Source organism: Dermacentor variabilis, chromosome 11 (assembly GCF_050947875.1).
Source record: "Dermacentor variabilis isolate Ectoservices chromosome 11, ASM5094787v1, whole genome shotgun sequence".
NCBI lineage: Eukaryota > Metazoa > Arthropoda > Arachnida > Ixodida > Ixodidae > Dermacentor > Dermacentor variabilis.
This window is the reverse complement of record NC_134578.1, coordinates 38362104-38384096: the sequence shown is the minus strand read 5'-3', so window position 1 is coordinate 38384096 and position 21993 is coordinate 38362104.

Genomic DNA, 21993 nt, shown 5'->3' with positions numbered 1-21993 from the left:
TTTCATTGCTGCTAAGCCGCTCCAAGACAAGTCTGTTTAGGACCAGTCATTCAGCGTCGACCGGTTGCATCACTAACTCAAGTCTCTGTGTTATTTCTTCATCGCGTTACAGTGTTTTTCATCGAGCAGTGGGTCAGCGGCGAGATGGCGAAACCATATTGTGCAGCGGTAGTACACAATGATGTCGTTTTTCATTACTATTTCGTGCCGCAGTGGCGTCGGCCCAGACATATGCGTTTTCAGTTGAATCGTCCTGGTTTTTGTATTACACAATTCAGGCAGATGCTTGCGAGAGCGCAATGTAACTGCTCAGTATGGTTTCGATGCAATCACGAGAAACGCGTTTTACTTTGTGGGCGTCGAACCTAAGTCAGGTTTATAGGCCTTCGTACTTTCTAAGAAGGCACGAACTGATACGAACATTCAACGCGCGCCCACACTAGAGGAACATGGCTCGCAACAGGGATGCACAAATTCGCACAGTCCTTACCGCAACCACACGTTCAATACTATAGCGAAGTGGACAGCCGCTTGAAGGCCCCGTATCAAGCTTACATGTTCTGATTATTGAGTAGGATTCGGGTCCAAGGGTTACACTTTGACTACAGTAAGTAGCAGAAATAGAGGCCTGCTGAATTGTTCAAGGAGTATCGTTGCACTTGACATTCACTTTTTCCTTCGTGTGCTCTAGAAAATCAATTCACTGGCTCGCTGCTCACATGCCAAACTCACTTCTTTGTTTTTCAGCAAGCAGCATATTGAATGGCAACATTGAACAATACTGTATGTGGTAATGATTTTTTTTCATACATTGTTTTTTTAGAGATTTGCGAGCGTGTTAATGAAAAGGGAATAGTAACCCATTCTTGTCCGAAGCAGCCTGAATTGCCTGTCAGACTATAATAAAAGAACGATACCAATTACACACGTGAGCAAATTTGAATGCGGTTTTTCTAATGAAAGGAGCTGCAATGTCTCCGTTCACCGAGCTTCCGCACTTGAATAACAATTGAGCTTTCACACGCACGTCCCAGATTTGAAAGTATTATCTCGTGTTGGTACGTTTTCTTCTAACACGTAAGTATTCTTTTACGAGTACGACAGCATAAATTGTCTGCCGCATGACGCTTTGTATCTACAAAATAAATGCGTATTTTAGCAAGGTACCACTTATAATCGTTATAGTAACGCTGTAGAACATGATTGCTAGCGCTTCGTGGTATTACCAAAAAATGAAAAAAAGGAAGAATGCCCAATAATTACGGCAGGATATTTCAACATATACATTTTTTTCTTATAAACAGCTAGTTCTTTGCAGTATCTAGAATAGGACTTCCCACTTCACCATGCCACCGACGCCCCAACTGCCAGACAGGGTGATGTGACCGATGAAATCTGCGTGAGGTGTCTTGACATGCTGATCATTGTAAAGTACATATCAGACTATAACGGTACCCACCGACCTGTAGGCTCGAACCAGCATAGAAGAGAAAAAAAAAGCGAAGGAGAAGCAGGTCCCCAGCTGCAGTGAAGAAATGCAGGTTGCCTGGTTCCGAATAGAACATTGCACAGAACGCAGCAAAACTGTATTGTAATTCCGTCGCTGTATGAAAACGAAATGTGCTTGGAACGTTATGATATGGTCCACGCAGGATAGACATGACAAGCAACGAAAATGCTACAAACGTTCTGAGAATGATCTAATTACACGTAAGCATTCGTTCGTTCCGGAAAAGGGATGGGTAGACATGCATAAGCTTGGTAAATAAGCAAGCAAAAGAGAAGTAGCAGCCTAACCAATGCTTGCGCATTACCAGAGAGTTCTCACCATTTTTGCAGCATATGTTAAAGCAAATCTTGCGCTAAAATAAAACCATGGTTTGGCTCATGTACTTTGCATATAGTTCTTTTTCATGCGAAAGCGTCAAATGACCCATTGCTAAAAGCCGGCGTCACTCGTGTGGAGCAGCAGACACGGCACCTAAATTCCCATTGGCTGCGACGCCATGTCATCAGCGCGCCTGGACGGAGCAAAGCGGGAGAAAGGGAACACTTACTGCGCCGTTAAAACGCCAGGTGTTGAGTGGTGGTAGAGGGAATCGTAGTGACGCCACGTCAGCGTCACTCTCGCTCTCGGAAACAGGCGCGTGGTTCGCATCTCTCTCTCTCTCTCTCTTTTGGCCACACTGGGCTTAGCTGTTGCTGGCGCCTGCCGGCTTTGGTGACCGCTGCTGCTCCCTCCGTCTCTCGTCGCGCGCGGCATCAGTGGCATGTGGCATTGACAGAGCACGCTGCTGCTGCTTGCTGGCTGGGGCTGCGCAAACCGCTGTTGTACATAAGAACTCATAAGTACTACCTAGGTGTCCTCGAATTTTTTTTACGAAACGCGCAAATTAGGTTTTTAATTGTAGGCTATTGTTTGTTTTTATTCCATCACTTCGATACCTGTTAAACAATAGCTTTAAACGAAGGGACACAGGACAGATAAAAAAACGCCACTATGTTTTTTTTTGGTCGGGGGCTGTGTGATGTGTCACGCTGTTAAAAGCGGCTGTTTAACAAGATGCATCGACCCCTCCTAATGAACATACAGTTCGAGTCCTGCCGTGGTAGGTTAAGGGGCAAGGTATTATGCTGCTGAGCGCAAGATTGCGTGTTTGATTCCAAATCTGGAAGGTGCAGTTTAGCGTTGGCGAACGTGATCGTGCACTTAAATGTACGTCTAACGCTGGGCTGGTTGATTCTACGTGATTCAAGGTATAACAGGGCGACATTTTTTTTCAAAGGGAACGAAAATCAAAAAGCACAGAGACAGGAATACGCGTGGACTTTCTTCTTCCAAGAAGTTGCACTGTCATGCCTTGAATCTTCGAGAATGGCGGGCGGTGAAATATGTTTATTGAAATACTCCTACACTCTTGCCGGAGGACATCACTGACATAATTGAAGAAGATTATAAGAGGTTGGGGTGTGGGGAAAAATAGGGTGGGGTATTCGTTGGTCAGCAAGGTAGTTTTATACACGTTCTTTCAGCTGCGTCTCATTACGTGTACGTTAACAAAGCCCATCCAGTCAAAACCAGTCCACATCTTTCCACGATGGAGTCCACAGCCTCTTTGAAGCTTTGGGACGTCAAACCCTCAATCCAGAGATCGAAACCTCAACATTAAGATTTAGGCGTTTCGTTCTGCTAAAAGAATTTGTTTAGCGGCTTTCTAATGAGTCATTTTCAATACTTTAGCTGTAATTTAATAAGAAAATATAGAAATAGCGAAATCGGAGTTTGCCAGAGACACTGCTAACATAAGCGCACATGTTGGTGCAACCACATATTTAGAGGAAGAAAATTTGAGATCAGGATGTCAAATTGGAATATAATCGCGAACACAAAGAATCATCTTCTCTTGGTTCCCAATACGGAATTGGGACCCTTTGGATTTCTTGGCTTGATGTCGTAAGAAATCATAGCGCAATTAACGCGTCGATGAATAACTAGAAAAAGACAGCCTACAAGCTCGCGACTGTGGTCTTCCTATTTTCTTTGTGCCGGTCTGTGTGTTTCTGCGCTACTACTGCACTTGATACTAATGCATCCAATGCTTTCTTATCACACTGTTCAGGTAAGGACAGTTAGAGGTTGTCCCGCTAATTTCTTCAATTACAATATTTTTTTGTATAACACAGTCGTAGCACAGTTGTGTAAAGAGGTACCAAAAGAATGAAAGCGTATTTTTTAAATATTTCTTTGTGCCCTTTCAAAGTCGGAACATGGGGCAATTGCGTAAGCCACTTCTTCTACCTCGCCTCAGCTGATATATTTTTCGAGCTGGAACAAACGCAAGTGTGGACGAATTTTGCTATTTCACGAAAATTCGTATAAATATAAAATACATGAGACCCATCTGTGAATGCCCTTATTCCACCCAGCAGGCGAACCAGCAGATGTTTCCATGCGAATCCTTGGCGCTGTCCAAATTGTTTCCATAGACGGCTGAATAGAATGAGAAGCCCACGAAAAAGAAAGGTTCACGAAGACAGTATCTAAGTAAGAAACCATGCAAGCTACTTTGCCCTCCAAACAAGATGGCGACTGAGAAGGTGGCTTGCACACTCGACGGCAAGGTCGTTTGCTCATCGATCGAAAGTATTAGTCACGCTTCCTACACGCTTAGTGCGAGCTATGCTGTATTTTTCGAAGGTTCGCGCACCTAAATTGTCAAAATGCAGCGTTGATGTGTGGTTTTCCTAACCTTTTCTTGTCAGCGCCAGGTGGCATCACGTGCAAGGGGCGTCTTTGAGAGGGTCCCAGATGCGTTCCATTACTGGGGCTCGAAGCTGGAACGCGACCTCGGAGAATCAAACTTCGTCGATAGACAATGCAAATACATGTAATACTATACTCGCGGAAAACTTTCTGGGGCTATGAAGGGAAAGCTACATGCGCGTGGCTGCTGCACATCTATTACCGCGCCATGCAGCCCGCCAGCCTTTCAGAGGGCGTTTAGTTGCTCAGAATAGACGATGAATTGACACAGCTTCCACGTGCTACGGTTTAACGTTTTCCCATGCGCGGAACGGAAAAGGCGCAAAATAAGTAAACGTTAACACTAAGTGCTGTGTTCTCTGTTACTTCACTGTTACTGATAGTGGGCTTATGCTTCTTCTTCCTTAGCCTTGACGAACGGGGATGGGCTCTTCTGTTAAGAGGCAGGTGTGCTTTACGAGATACCTATCAGCTGACATAATATGTGCAGGTTTGTGAAGAACTCTTCAGCGGTCAGCATACAAGGGTTATAGGATCCCGTTTCCTTGCACTAGCGTTTCGGTTCACTTACATATTTCGAGTAAATATCCCCAAGTGACAATGCCCAAGTATAACCGCGAGGATACTGGCCGAGCTAGCTGAGTATAGAAGATAGCAACAGCAGCAGCACTGCGAAATTAGGACGGGTAGGCGAGGAAAGTCTCGCTTTAATAACGAACAGAGACAAGAGCTTGCCTCCACCTGTGCAAACACTTGAGGGTGCGCCATCCTGTTCCGTAGCTGAAGACTGCTTCCGCTGACTATCGAAATTTGATCTTCCCAACTTTATCCACCCTGTTTGCGTCTTCAAAGAGTCTCTGCGCCTTGCACTCGAGCTAGAGCTTCTTCTTATCCTGCTGTTGCTCTTGAATATAACACAATATATTTTTCTTTGACTTCTCCTTAAATATTATTTTTTGTACCAAATGTAGCCGGAAAGGTCCACTTCGCGTGAGATCAAGGTTTTGTTCCTGGTCCACGACGTGACCGAATGAGGGTGCAAGAAAAAGAAAACTTCTCTGCTAAACATATTTTTTGGCCCATCCTTAATGCATTCTGCTAGATCGCGTAGGTACCTTTGGCAAAATGACGGACGACCTCTTAGCAGTTACTGTTAGGGTTAAGACTCGGTTCGAGGAATCGAACAGGCAAGTGTACCGACTGCAGATGCGGGATGAAAGCATAGCGTGATAAGACTAACTCGCTCCTTTGTATCTCTACCCTCGTTTTACTCTACGTCGCTGCCACCCTACACTCCACCTCAGCAATTCCGTGCAGTCCCTCAAGACCTACAGGCGTTCGCATCAGCAAACCAAATACAGAATCGCAGCAACGTCTACTCTACCGTCCGCCTCTGATCGCCAATTCCGTGACGCCTACTGAACGGAAGCTTCACGAAACGACTATGACAGCACAATAACCGAAGCTTCTTAAATTATGCGCAACGTGTAGACGGCACCCGTTGCATACTGCACGACATGAGCGGTACTCTCAGACGCACTGCCCGTAAATTGTGATACGGAATATGCTGTCCCGACTCATGTATAGACTTTCCGTCGCTAAGCCGATGAAAGCCTTTGCAGTAAAAAAACGCAAAGTATATACGACAAGTTACGCCGGCTGATACCCAAGTAGAGACGAGGTCACCTTTGCCCTCTGCCATTACCTCTTAATGCATGTCGTTTTTTTTTCTTCTTACATCTCGTGCTATTTTTTCTAGTCACTAGATCATATCAGGAGAGATTTCTTTTTCGTCTCGGAGAGACTTCATTTAGCTCAGCTCAAAGACGCATCTTGAGCTTCTCTTGGCGCAGAGCTATTCCGACTTGCACGCTCCGCGTCTCCAGGAAAGCCTCGGTACTATAATCTCGCTTCTTTCAGTTTGAACTTTAAGGAGATGTGCGCGTACGACTCTTTTTTACGCTTGAGAGTTTCGCCTTTCTACTGAAACATGTTGCCTTTGCACAGGTATTTACGTACTGGTGGGGTTCAGCGTGGGCATAATGGGACGGCCCTTTAGAGACTGCAGTGTACTGGGGTTCCGCCTACCAGGTCATATACAGTGAAAAGTAAGGTGGCTTCCCTGTGCCTTTGAAGTAAAATATTCTCTCAATACGGTCACCGCGGAGCAGTTCCGTGGCGTGGAATTTATTGTACGCTCTTTCGTGCAGGAAATAGTCTTTCTAATACAACCTACACTTTTTTTTAACTGCGACTTTCCGGAAGCCTTGTAGTAGCAATGTTATCGTAGCAGCGCAATGTTATGGTGAACAACTGTGCGCGCTCGTAAAGAAATCAGTCACCGGTTAAAGAGGTGACCTGTAAGCTTTTTTTAGCAGAGGCCTTTCATATCACGCTCCAACTGGAGACGAGAGGTAGGACTCCAGAGTTACACGGACGACTATTTACTGGCGCCCCCTGACGGGTGGTTGTGGTAGCGAGTCACACAAGAGCGCTTCGGCAGAAGACTTCCTGCACTTCTCATTCGGGCATTTTGTACCCTCTTGTGTATATCAAGCTGTATGTTGAACGTTTTTCATGGCATTTCAAAAATTATTCCTTGACTCATCCTTTGGTTTTGGTCAGCAACGTGTGCGCTTGGGACGCGGTGATCTCCGAGTCGTATCATCTCGTCGCGTTCCTATTTGTTTCTGTGTATATGTGTGTTCATACGCTACCATTCTGATTTGGGTCCGGCATAGTGGAAATGGGGCAAAGTGTTTGTCCTTCGGCATTAGTTATGAAAACAGCGCCGTACGCGCCGAGAAAAAGAAGCAAACGGGGTGGCGTTGCCATTATGATGCCACTATGATGACTCGTCGGTGCCATTGTAATAGGCAGCTGCTTTGAAACAACGCTTCTCACTACGCGTGAGTTAAAACTGAGCACATTGCAGGAAAATGTAAACAAAAAAATGCCTTAGTTTTAACTTCCTTAAACTGCACAGTGAGTTATGAGGGACACCGTGCGTGAAGGCCTCCGGTTGTTCTTTGACGTACACACAGTACAGGGGCGTTCACGCATTCCGCCCCATCGGATAGCGGCCGTCGGGGCCGGGATTCGAACTTGCGACCTCATCGACAGCATCGCAACTCTCTGGAACTGAGCCAAATTGGTGGGCCCCAAGAGGTTACGGGGCTCGCCCCCTCAATACCTTTAGTTTAACGTACGGAAGCGCAGGAGAAAAAATAACAAAAAGAAAAAGAAGTAAGAAATGCTACTGGATAGGGCGGCATCTGGTGCCTCCGGTCAAACCTGCGCGAGCCAAGACAAACACATTAGCCCACCTCCTGCGTGTCCTCTATAATTGGTGAAATATGTCGAGAATTGGGTGCTCTAGCCGCTTATAAGTTTTGATTTAGTGGATGTCATTAAGATGCGTACGTATAAATAGCCGAATTCACCAACTATTTCACCAGGCAAGAGCTAGTGCTGCCGCCGATACAAATTGCACTGAAGCGGGAGCCACGGGCCCCACCCAGTTTGGCAGCGGTATTTCTTATGGTGCATAAACGTTAAACAAGTTTAGCGTGCCTTATATGGTACACCCTTAGCTGGGTAACCCTTAGTATAGGTGCACAAATCCCATTTATAAGGTACATTGTAATTAATACAATATTTCGGTACATTGTTACCCTCGAAAAAGGTAAAATTTAGAGGTTTCAGCACAACCTTCGATTCTCTAAACGCAAATGTAACCTCCAATAGAGGTGTTAAATTTAGGAATTACTTCAGCTACTTATACCGCTCTTCTTCTTTTGATGACACTCTATGTTTACAGCCAAGCTAGAAAATTTACAATGTACTACTTCAAGACATATACGTCCGGGTACCTGCGTAAGCCACACGAACATATTTCGGCAAATGAGCAGCGAGGACAGTGCTGTTTTATTTCCGCACATAAAGCGTTTGCGTTTTCTTTAGCACGTCATTCGCGAGGTTTGCAATAGCCTAAAAAGTGCGTGCGAAGACAGTGACACCTGTTAACGTACTTTAGCTGCTTGCGTTTGCTTGTGAACGCTATTCTAATGGCACGCGGTAAATTTTGCGTTAATATTTAGAAGCCAAAATTTAATAAGAGCGACTCCTCCATCGCTTCCATGGCCACAACTAGCGTACCGAAGTCATTGTACGCATGTGTAGATCACAACTTAAATTAGAGGTGCGCCGGACAAAATTAATCAAACAGTCCGCTGCCACAGCTTACAAGCACCTGTATCTTGGAACTGTACCCGCAGCAGTCATTGCGTAGAAGCTGCTGGTCCTTCGTAATTACCGGAGCTCTGGCGTGGGCGAGCTCAGCGTGTCATATTCTTTCTGCGTCATTTTTTAGCCTCTTGCAACGCCTGGCACATTCATCGCTACGGGCAGCAGCATTTCTTGCTCAACGGCGTCGCCCCTAATTACGCAGCGTCGTTCCACCGGAACGTCTCTGGGGGTTGTTTTCCCGTGTCAACAGCCCTGTAGATACCCCCCACATCCCGGCTTGGGAAAGCAGAGGGAGTATTCTCAGTCACGGGCCGGACTGGAAGATTCCCGAATAGTCCGCCATAAACACGCGACAAAGGCACGAGAAAACAAGAAAGCTTCCACGGATTTTGCCCGTCACTGGTTGTATTTGGGCTGCGAACACGTATTTGTATAGTGTGTTGTCTCGACCTTGTCTACAGATGAAGTGATACCGGTAAAGCAGTAAGAATACATCCCTGGGAGCGAAACGAGTAAATAGACTACTACCGTATCCCTATCTGCAAAACTATTTTGCCTTTATATGGAAAAACGTAACTGGGACAGAACTGTCCTGAAAAGCAAGCTTCAGCTAAACTTCATTTTAGACATAATATCAAGGCGGCAGTCAAGTCAAGGCGGCAGTCAACCAATGAAAAACAATGGATGGAAACAACTTTATTCTGAATCCGGCAAATTCGATGACCCGGGCTCAGGTCTCCCATGAGACCTGAGCCCGGGTCCTGTGTTCGGCCCTGTTTTCTTAGTACGCAATTATGTACTCCATGGTTTATGCATTGCAATGCATTCGCAATAAGCTCTATGTTTAAGTTAATGAAAAGAAACCCAACTTCTGTGCCTGCTTCGTAAGACCGGCAGAATGATAGATGACTGTTCATTACGTCAATCTTTCGTCATCATGCACCTGAAGAGAGAATTTATGAGTAAACTATTGCAGCAAGTTACCATCACTAAGGACTAGAGAGCACTCACATTTATTTCGCAAGCACATTTGGCGGAAATCTTACGAAGTGAGTACTAATGTGCGTTTTCTCTTTCTCTCTCTCTTTTCAGTCTTGCGGCATTTCCCGCATCAGGGCCATTGGGCGACGCTGTGTTTCAGATGCGTTTGAGACTCAACTGCTCGAAAATCTGTTGCTGTTCACGCTAAACGTAGTGGACATTTACGCTGAGTGCTCACCGGCGATTCACAGCAAAATTTCATGGTTCGTAAATTCTATACTAACACGATCACCGGACAGCAGGCGCTAAGCAGGGTCTTGTGACACCGAACCTTGGGCTGAAGAAATACGATATTCGAAAACATGCAGGAGTGATTCAAATACGCGTACACTGGTATTTATTTATTTATTTATTTATTTTTTTGCTCCTGCTAGCCTGTATTCCAGGCCATAGGCAGGGATGAATTATATAGTATGCTCTATACTGCATCTGAATAAGAAAAGAATACAACATACAAAGGCCGTTCTGGACAGTGCATACTGAGAAATGCCATTGACATGTCAGGCACGGCGTTCAACAGGATAACATACCTTTAAAATGCTTCAAGACGGTAGATGCGCGGCATTGATGTCGGTTCGAAGATGCAGTCCATAGCGGTCTCTACGACCTCGTGTTTTTCTTTCTTTTTTATTTTAATACGGCGAAGATCACACATTTGACCTTGAAGTAACGATGAAGTCGCACGCGCAGTCAGCATCATTAGCGCATTAGGCACACACTGATAAAACAAAAAGCGACACCAATAAGTTCTCCGCTTAGAGATGGTTCGAGAAGATAAATCATCCTTGCTGTTAGGAAAAATATATTCAACTCTGAAGGCTGTAACACAGCATATGGTTGAGACGTCCAGGACGTTAAGACAGCCCAAAGCACTCGAACAGACCAAAGGTATTCCCACCCTTTCACGCATGATGTCGCTTCTTGATTTTCAAATATTGCAGAAGCACATTAATATGGGATAAGGTGGTTTCCTTACAGTAAGCACGACAACTCTCCAGATTGAATTATGTTCATTGCAGGGTCAGATTAGGTGGGAAACCACTCTAGATTGAAAGAAAAAACATGCCTCACCAATATCCAACACATTCGATATCTGAATAAGAATGTATGGGGAATTAATTTTAGAAACGATTATGTTCTGAAACCGAATGTCCCATCAGTCCCAAATACAAGAGAGAGAGAGAGAGGGAGAGGGGGGAATTTATTTCAGGGAAGGCTGAGGCCGGCCAGAGCTAGTGTTATCTGGCCTGCTATATTCTCATAACAATATAGCAGGCGTATCTGATATAAAAACCAGTGTCTCCCTCTCTATATGCTTGCATTATTGGATGTTAGAGTAACAGGTCAAACTGTTTTTTTTAATAAAGGACTTAACAATATTTTATGTCAAGCGTACACACCATTAAATAAGACACGTTTGGCGGAGTGTAAGTGCGTTCAAATTCAACCTAATATGAATATGTCCTGTGTTTTCTCAGTATTTGTTGTCTTTATCTTCTTATGGCTCTTGCTAAAAAAATCAGCGCCATGCCACTGTGTTAAGGTGCATGACCAGTGGCGTAGCAACGAGGGGGGCGGGGGGGCCGTGGGCCCCGGGTGCAAGGGGCCAGTGTAGGGGGGGGTGTCATATACGTCTGAAGACACCTCTCTTTCCACGGCCTACACCCGGAGAGGGGGGGGTGACAGAAGACATATGGACCCCGGGTGCCAGACGACCTAGCTACGACACTGTGGATGACCAACGGAGCTGTATATATGGCCATAAATATGTTGATAATAAATATGTTGATTTAAAATAAAAGGCACATATCACAATGAATTTCGTTTGTTTGACGATTTTTGTTGCTAAATTGCATGCTGAATGCTTTTTTTTAAATTTTTCACCTTCTTTTGTTTGCTCTCCTGGATTTATTATTTGGTCACCAGGGTGACTATCTTTTGATCATCGCTATAATATACGCCCAGTGGCTTTGTGGCAACCCTACAAATGTTCTTGTCCAATGTGAGGTCTATACATGACCGATGACGCATTGTGGGCGCACTGATGTTTGTGTAAAACTGAATGCCGACCCTTTCCAACAGAAACTCCATGAACCGCTTTCCGTCTGGCGGAGGCGCGTCTATGTTGAAATCACCAACAATTACGATGGGAGTGGAGTCGGTAGGATTGATCTAACTAAAGGTACATTATGTGCCACCCTCCGTCGCCGCGCACATTCCCACTTGTGTTCACGATGTTGTTCTTCGTAGGCGTGCTGTTCTTCCGCAGTCCTTACCGCACGTGGTCTACCCATTACACGGTTGGAAGGGAACTGAGATAAGGTGATGGGCTTTGACAATAAATCCCGTGACGTTAAACCGCAATATATACAAAAAATGCCTATTTCGGTTTTACTTTTTTGTTGCCATATTTGTTTAGAGCGAAGCTGCCTATCGCTAGGGTCTGGAAAGAAATGTGTTCGAGATGCTGGCACATACAAATCTTGTGGGCAGATCCGCGTAATAGTGCAGAAAGGGTTCAAACTCATTTAAGTCATACCCCTATGGGCTCTGGACACTGCAACGCGTCCTTGAACTACCCTTGTCACGTGTGCGACTCAAAGAAATCCCAGTGACAAGGGTAAGAACAGATGTCCTTGAAGAAAATGTTTTGCACAAGTTTTTCGAAAAGTATTGTTAACAAATGACAACCATTCCACTCTGTGAAGATAGGATGGCAGCGTAAGCTGACGAGACAGTCAAAGCTCTACAACGAAAAGCAAAAGGCTTTCGCTGCCATTCCATTTTCACAGAGTGGAACTGTTCTCATTTGTTTGGTCAGCATCGCGGGAACGTTCTTCCTCGGTGGTCGTTTCGCGCCAGCGCTGTGTGCATCCTGCTTGCTGAATTCTCCCCGGCGCTCCTTGTTCGCATGTTGTTCTTCAGGCGTACGAAATATACATGTCCGCCCCAGTGATAACGCAGCTATTTTTAGCGCCGATACCTCTCCGGCTTATATACCACGATGATCTTGACGCCACGCTTTTTTTCACGGCGAGCATTCTAATCTGTTCCGTATTTTCACATCTGCTCCGCCACATTGCACCCGCAGGTGATACCACACAAAGCAAGCAATGAAAACCGTTGTGTATGGGGTTCGTTAGAAAGCACTAAGCTCATTTGTGTTGCCGGTTGCCGAAAAAACTATGTAAGGTTAGTCATACACAGTTTTCCCTGTTAAAATTCTCCGCACACCCATGTCAGCTTTCTTTTATTGCGAAGGGAATTATAGGGAGACTTCAAGCGAATTTTCGCCCTTGGCGTGACCGTGAAGTCCTGTTCACTAAGATTTAAAAGTATGCAAATGTCACGCAGCTCGACAGAAACAAAATAACGTTTGCCGTCGTTTGGAGATACACGGATTATTTTTTTTTGCATCCCACCTAATTGCATAATTAGTCTTAATTCTCAGATACTATAATGGGACGAAAATAGTCAATAAGAAAATTGCAGAGCAATAGGAAAAACTGCCGATGCAGCCTTTCTGTTGGTCTATACGGGCTGCATAAAAGTGTTCTTCCGAGTGGGAAAGAAGCGGGCGAATATACGCGATGAGCTTCGACCGACCACTCGCGCTATTGCACCAGCCCGCCAGGTGTTACGTGAGTGGAGAGGGCTTGACCGTGTTGCCACTTACCCTCGCTCTCGCTGTCGGTAGCCGGTGGTCACTCCGTATCTCTGTCTCTCAACCCCGATGAGCTTATCTGCTGCGAGCGCCTGCCAGCCTTGGTGGCCGCTGCCGCCTCCTCGGTCTTTCGTCGCTCATGATTTCGGTTGCTGACTCGGCCGGCACGATCTGCTATGGTACATTACTCGTGGCGCAGAAATCGAGGGACCGCTCCGCGGCGTTTGATTGGACAATAATACTTTGGCATTCACAACTCATGTTAATGCGAAATAGAGGACACTTAGGTGTCCTTTATTTTTCTTTTATTAACATTTTCGATCCTGAAGAATAACCCTGCACATGCCACACCACGGAACGGGAAATGGCTTCCTCAGTGATCCTGCATATTGGAAAACGAACTCATTCGAGGTAGAGGATGTGTGGTAGTCACACGCCCTTACCACGCGATAAATTGTCACCGCTTCGGGAAATCTGCATATCAGGGAATGCAGTGAGCCCTAGCGTAAATCTGTAAATGGGTGGAGGCTTAGATTAGAAACCAGCACAAGTTCGCGGAGCTGCGTTAGAAAGCCTGCGTTGAACGTTTTTTCGCTCTGCGTAGAACATTTCAGAACACAAAATAATGCAAGGCTTGTAGCATCTGCTTTAGTTCATAACAATAGAGAATCGTTGCAAGTTCACTGCGTGTCTTGAAACACAGCAAAGAATTATCGCGAGCATCAGCTCAGTTGCGAACAAACCTGCATTTTTCGATTGCCCATGTCAGCGTAGGTGGTCATAAATTATCGTTACTACGCTAAGGAAGAATAAAGTTAACGCAAGCTTTCACCAAGCAGATGCTCAGATCTACTCCAGTTGATTCCCGATTTCCGCGACTACGTGACAATGCTTGCATAACAGAAATCAAACACTTGCAGAACAGAACATCCCTTACCTGTCGTCTTTGTGGAAGCGAAAAAAACCTGGCGTACACCAGAGGGCCGGGCAAGTGTTGCGATTCCCCGACATAGGCATCTCGCCGTCTGATCCGAGCTCGTCTGCCTCAGTCATAGCTTGATCCCCTTAAACGTGGTTGGTTGAAAACGGGATTCATGGCCAAAGCCCAGGAATCCGCGCACAGCACACTGAAACACCCACAGCAACGAGCACGAGAACATGGGCCAGCTGAGCTGAGCAGCCAGCCGTCAGTCGTCGCCGTCTGGCGGTATCAGACAAAATAGGCAAACTCGGAAGCAAACTGCTTTCATTTTTTTTCTTCACGCAATAAACGTCGTCTTATTTCAATATCGCAATACAAAGAGCACTGCCGCAGCAAGGGCCCATTGCGATCTTCTAGTTCAAACAATTTTATCATTTATATTTTCTTTAAACAGCCACCCGCCATGGCGTTTGCGTGGAATTCGAATACGAAAACTAGCGGTTGCTTACCGCTCGATACCTTGTCAAAAAAAAAAGAAAAGGAACACTCGTTGGCAGCACACTTGAGAGCATATTCTGCGGTAAGAACTGCCACGTTCAAAGCGCTGAACAATACACCGGGCAGATTTTCGGCAATCCTGGCGTCGCCGGCGTGACGTATCCGACTTTGCCGGCTGCTAGGTGGTATGGTGAAGCGCAGTACTATATCCACGTCCTTACAATGCAGATTTATTCGACCGCGCACACTGAGGGTATTTTTAGTGTCGCTGCAGATGTCTTCACAGGGAAACGAGCCAGGTTTACCAAAGAAAATGCTGCAAGGAAATTTTTAGCGAAGATAAACAACTTGCGAGGTGTTGCAGAGGACGCACTATAAGAGCAAGACCAGCTTGCTCGATTTACTGTATAGTGTCAAAGATTATAAACGTAGAAGGTAGGTAACAATTGAATAGTCAATTACCTTTCAGTAATTGCTCAGTTACTATCGTGGGCCAGAAATTGCGAATTGTAATCAGATACATTATTGTAATGTGTGTTTCTAGCTGTAATTGGTTAACTTTTCCTTTCTTCAACGTGCACCGGTCTGGCAGACAACAAAAATACAATGGGATAATTGACCAAAAGTGTTTAAAATCATCGTCACCAGCATCCTCTAACACTTTACTTAGAACATACACTTTACAAAAATTTCAGCAATATTTATTTTTATGGTGTTGTCTATAGTATCAGGTGTAGTAACTTTGCTGTTACATGGGAAATATTGTTGCTTGTCTTTTTACCTACAAGATTACCATCTATGTTTCTTTTTCGTTCCAATTTGCTATCTGGATTGATCTTGTTCATTCGTCTTCGATTATACTGTGTGTGTCATACTTAATTCTTTGAGATTTGTCATGTTGCTCTTTCTTTCCTCTTCCCTCCTTCCTATCTTCCATCTATATGTTTCTGTCTCCTCTCTGAATAGTGGGAAAGCGTCGTGCCCCTTCCGGTGGTAATTGCCAGCCTACTGATCGCTCTCTCTTTCCTGTCCAGTGTACATATGTTTTCAAAACAAATAATGACAACAATGACATATCTTACATTTAACTATTTCTTTGTATTCTTTGCTGAGAGCCCTGATGAAATCTTTGATTTTGGAACCTTTTCCTGATGATATACTATCGGTATATGCCGTTGTTGAAACAAATAAACAGTTCTTGAGAAAATAAGCAACAATGTTGATATTGTCTAGACCACGCACTACAACTTGTGTCAGCTCGGCTTTGGCTGCATCTTTAAACACGTTGCTAATTACTTGTTTAAGTACCTGCCATGGTAGTTTCATTCCCATGACGTTGCACTGCTCACCACGAGACCATGGGTTCGATCCTGGCAACGCCGGAATAATTATGATGAGGTCGTTATGATGAAATTGTCTAATTATCATGAGCGTGCGTTCATATTGTGTTAAGGAATTCCAGATAGTCGAAGCTAACGCGCAGTCACACCCTATGGCCTGCCTCAAAATGAGGACTTGGCTTTGGCACGTTACACCCTTGAATTCGTTACTTGTGTTAGTTTACATTAATGTGTGTTGTACTTTTATGTGTGCGTTGCCTGCTGGGACCTCGAGTATGCAGTTTCTATAAAATAAATTTCAGTATATCAACATTACATAAACAAGAAGGAAAGTTTAATGGGAGTTTCTGGCATGTTAGGCCAACTTGGACTGGATCTGCTCCACGTGCGCCGTAATATCGCCAAATTTTTTTACTCGTTGTTTCATAATCAAACAGGTTTAACAAATGCCGCATATATTACCCATGCTCCACAAAGGTCGTCGCGTATTTTTCATTCTAAAGTAGTTCGTTCATTCTTTGCTCGAACTAAAATCTTCCAGAAATAATTTTTTCCACTTACGAGCGAAGAATGGGATCATTTACCGGAATGTGTTGTTGAATGCACTTCTTATGTTTCATTTGAAAATATGTTGACAAAGCATCTTTTGTAAATCCTCTCCTGCTTGGGCAGCATTGCTGCTTGCAGTATTGTGTAAATAAATAAATAAATAAATAAATCATCACGATGACGAGACTTCTCACTCCCTCCTTCTTTTATTTTCATTTGCAGAGCCCAGCAGACGTGGTGATCACTTATTTTGTATACCTTATCTCTGCCGACGCTGGATTTTGGACGTAGAGGCTTCTGCGCTTCATTACGTCCCCGGAAATGTGGTGGCCGGACTGTGTTTACGGAAGTATCCGGGCGCTTCCAATTAGGCGAGGGCGGAGATAGCTCCACTACGCACGCCCTAGAAAAAAAGGGACTCAGAAAATACCTGTAAAAGATGGTGGTGTAAGTGGCAGTCAAATATGTGCTTGGAAAGAGTCTCACCTGGGGCCTGGTTCAGTTGCTGAGCAAGCCTGTTCAGTGTCGAAGCAGTATCTCCTAATACGTCTGCAGCAGCCGTTCCGTGGACATACGGCGAGGCAATTTTCGAAGCCCCAATTCTACCGAGCTCTTACAAATGGTTGTTCGTCAAAGCGCTTATTTTTATTCCTAAATATACTGGGAGCAGTTCATCATTATGTTTGAAATAGTCATTGGCATTTCCGGCTATCGTGTACTCGTACAAGTTAATTGCGAGTAGATTTGTTGCCTCGGCATGAATGGTTTCGACACCGTAGCTCAGTAAACATGGGAAGTACGCTGATTAGTGCGGCAGTTTTCCAGCACTTAAAGAGCTCACATTGCTATTTTTGTGCGAGAACTACCGTGACTCTACGCATGTATACATATATACACTGATGGACCTGTCCTGCCAACAAGCTTCGCTGCAGCAATCATGATACCAGCGAAAGTTACAAGTATCGAATTTAAGACGACTCGCCCAAAAACATCGACGGCCGCACAGCTCGCAGCGCTCTTTACCACCCCTCATTACATTGGTGATGAACCGCCACACAAGTGTGCGATCTTCTGCGATTCAAAGGCGGCGCTGCAGCCTATATTGTCACCTTTACGACGCAGACGGCACGAACAGCTAGTATTTCCGATTTCAGAGACGATGCACCATATAAGTGTTGTAGGCCGTGAAATAACTTTCCAATGGCTTCCAAGTTACTGTAGGATGATCGGCAGTGAAGGGGCCGATCAAGAGAGAGAGAGAATGAAGAGGAAAGGCAGGAAGGTTAATCAGATATGAGTCTCCGGTTTGCTACCCTACGCTGGGGATGGGGGATAGGGGTTAGAAAGATGACAGAGAAGAAAACGCTAAAAATAAAAAAAGAAACACGCACACATGGAGACACACACACAAAAAAGACGTTCAAGTTAAAGGCGTTCGCAAAGGCCGGTACATCGTAAAAAGAGCAATGGCGCTTGCACGGCCTTCTTCTGTGACGTTAGCTCCCTTCGATGTTGTAGAATTCTTTTTTCGAATAGCTGTTGGTCCTCCAGTTATTCAAGTTCGTGGCGAAGGCATTCCCTCTGTGGACCGTACTGCGGGCAGGCGCACAAAATATGGCCAATTGATTCTTCATGGCCGCAGTGGTCGCAGGTTGGGGTGTCGGTTATCCCTATGTGGAACGCATAGGCTTTGGCAAAAGCAACGCCCAACCACAGTCGATGCAAAAGCGTGGTGTCTCCACGGCGAAGCTGTGATGGCGCTCGAAGACTTAATGTTGTATGTTGATAATGTTGGGCCGATCAAGCTGCCTGTTCAGCCCATAGGGATGACGGCCAGTGCACGACGTCACAATGGAATGAGCCACGTTTCAGGAACTCCCGATTATACTCCCTTGATCGCACATTAAGCCTTCGAGTCCCATCAAAGCTTCGCCGTCGAGATGCCACGCTTGTGCATCGGTTGTGGTTGGGCGTTGCGTTTACCAAAGCCTATACGTTCCGCATAGGGGTGTTCGACACCGCAACCTGTGGCCACTGCGGTGACTATTTTGTGCGATTGCCCGCAGTACAGTCTACAGATATAATTGACGAAGATACCCTAACGAAAGACAACAAGGCCATTCTGGGGCTGGACCTGCAGAGCGCCTTCGACAAGGTGAAGCACTCTGCCATCCTAGCCCAGGTGTCCAGACTCAACATGGGCGCAAGAACATACAATTATATCAAGGACTTTCTGACGGGACGGACTACTGAGCTCTGCGCCGGCGATCTACGGCTCCAAGAGAAGAGGCTCGGCAGTGTCGGGACCCCCCAAGGCTCGGTCATCTCGCCGTTGTTATTCAACCTCGTCATGATCGGGGTGGCCAAGCGACTCTCTCGCGTCGAGGGCGTCCGGCACACCATCTACGCCGATGACATCACGCTGTGGGTTCCGGGAGGCAGCGATGGTCACATTGAGAGCACGCTGCAAGAAGCCGTCGACGCGATTGAAGACCAGCTGAACGGTTCTGGTTTGATCTGCTCACCGAGCAAGTCAGAACTGCTGGTGTTACCACCGAAATACGTCAGACGTAAGAGGAGCGAAGCGAGGGATTACGAGGCCATCAAGATCGTGACGAGGAACGGCCACGTGATCCCGGAGGTCGACAAAATCCGGGTGCTCGGCATGATCATAGACAAGCGTCGGGGCAACGGCGAGGCTATTTCCCGCCTTACAGCCAAGATTACCAACGCAATACGTCTCATCAGACGGGTCGCCAACCGCAAGGCCGGGATGAAGGAGGAAAGCTTGATTCGGCTTGTGCACTCCTTCGTAATCAGCCACGTCACCTACGTTGCAGCCTTCCACAACTGGATGCAATGTGAAAGGAATAAAATCGACGCCCTGATACGCCGAGCTTACAAGGCGGCGCTCGGACTACTCGAGTGTACGAGCACCAACAAGCTCTTGAGCCTGGGGGTACACAATACCCTCGACGAAATTGCGGAAGCGCAACGAACCGCCCAGCTGGAGCGGCTCTCTATGACCGAAGCCGGCAGGCGCATACTTCAATACTTGGGCTTCACGCCCGGAGCGAAAGCGGCGAGTAGCGACGTTTCTGTCCCGGACGGAACCCGGCGCCGGATTCGGGTGGACCTCATCCCGAGAAACATGAACCCGGAGTACAACAAGGAGAGAAGAGCGGCGAGGGTCAAGGCCCTCATCGACTTTCACGCCAAGGACGAGCACGCAAGGTTCGTGGATGCGGCAGAATACCAGGGAGACTGCGCGGCGTTCGTAGCTACCGTCATCGAGGCGTCGTCCGGCGCGACGAGGGCAGCGGCGAGCTTACGGGTCCGCGAGGCGTGTCAGGCGGAGGAGGTGGCCATTGCCCTGGCCATTGCCGACCCCGGGTGCCAGACGGTGTTGTGCGATTCCCGAAGTGCAGTGCGGAATTATGCAAAGGGCAAAGTGTGTGGTGAGGCTGTGCGCGTTCTGTGCTCGGCTGACCTGCAACGACAGAATCGGTGTGTTAGAATCAAGTGGTTCCCGGCGCACGCGGGCACCGACGCGTCCGAGAAGCACGATAACCACAACGAGACGGCACACGCAGTGGCGCGAGCGCTAACCAACCGCGCCGCTGCAACCGACCGTCCAACGTGGTGTAGTGCCAAGGACCGCATTACGACGTTCAACGAACTTACCCAGTTCTACCGCCTCGCTCGAAGGACTTTCCCACCCCCGCACCCGGGGCTGAGCCGAGCGGAGGCGGTGCTGTTCAGACAATTGCAAACTGGTTCTTTACCCACCCCAGTATTAATGACTCATCTATACCCTAAATTATATGTGAGTGATGTGTGCCGCGTGTGCCAGCGGGAGAGGGCCACCCTGACGCACATCCTATGGGATTGCACCAAGTTCCCCAATGAGGCTTCGACAAGTACAACGATTCCTCCGCGACTCGCGGCTGCGGCGGAATGCTACGACCACGAAAGCCAAACCTGGGCCGTCCAGCAGGTCTCGGCGGCTCTTGAAAGACAAAGGCCGAGCGAAACCGACGGAACGTTGCCCCACAGGGCGACCAACCGCGGGAGTAACACGCGCTGGAGTTGAGTAGAGACCACCCGCTGAGAAGACGTCAGGGCCCGCGTCACGGCGCCATTTAGTCATGGTGTCGTTCTGCAGGCGACTACATGAAGTTGTCTCTCTCTCTCTCTCTCTCTCGCGACGAGCTCAGCTCGCTCGGCGACCGACCACTATTGGGGGAAGGAATCCTATGCCATCGACGGGACCTAACGTCACAGAAGCAGGCCGTGCAAGCGCTACTGCACTCCTGGAGATCTACCGGCCCTTGTGAACGACTCTAACTGGAACGCCCTTCGTGTGTGTCTCTCTGTGTGCATATTTATTTATTTTGGCTTTTTATCCCTTTCCTCTCTGTCGTCTTTATAACCCCCATCTCTCAACTCCGGTGTAGGGTAGCAAACGGGAGACTAATATATGGTTAGCCCTCCCTGCCTTCCCTCTTCATCTCTCTCTCTCTCTCTCTTCTTGGGGATTCAAAGATTTACGTGGCGTGCTATAATGAACGCGTTCACTCTTCATTCTCGTACAGAATTCGACCCCTGCATCCTATTGCTGCCATTATTCATCTAATTGCTGCAAATTTCATTCAACATTTCAATGTTCAATAAAGCTTCCCGTTTTTAGTACGCATTCTTGTGTATGCGCTCATGCCATACAGCTTCCTTCTTTAGTTGTCTTCAAGAAAAAATCCAAGTCTTTCTACGAAATTTCGATATAGTATAGCACAATTAAAGGCTTGGGCATATAGAATGAATTGCAGCGTACATGGTTAAGCGTTTTCTATGTCTCGGATAGATATCCGGCATGGTCAAAACAGACCCGGGTGTTATGGCTGTCTTACACAGCTTCGCTGTGGTTTGATGTCTGCGTTGGTCGAATTTTCAAATTATTTTATTCTTTTTCTATTACACTCAAGAAACGTCCTTCATGCCTAAAGTTTTACTTGTGCAGTTTGAATGGTTGAAGTCGGGGTCGCACTCGGCGGTTAGTGACAAGAAAAAAAATGACTGAAGGAAACGAAAAGGTTAGTATACAGAACTCGCAGTTTTTTTTTTACGTATCAAGTGGTTAGACGCATTTCAACACAAATGCTCCAAAATACTGCTACATATACATTACTTCACTCTGAGCAATAAGACAGAATAATAAAAAAATTAATGTTCCGGAGAGAATTTCAATTTCGATGTGAAATATTACAATGACAGTTAGGTAAACAAGTCATCAGCACATTACAGCCACAAAATGGCGGTGTTGTGCAGAAATACAAGACGCAGAATTATCATCATCATCAGCAGCAGCAGCAGCAGCATCATCAGCATCATCACCATCAGCCTGTTTTACGTCCGTTGCAGGAGGAAGGCCTCTCCTTGCGATCTCCAATTACCCCTGTCCTGCGGTAAC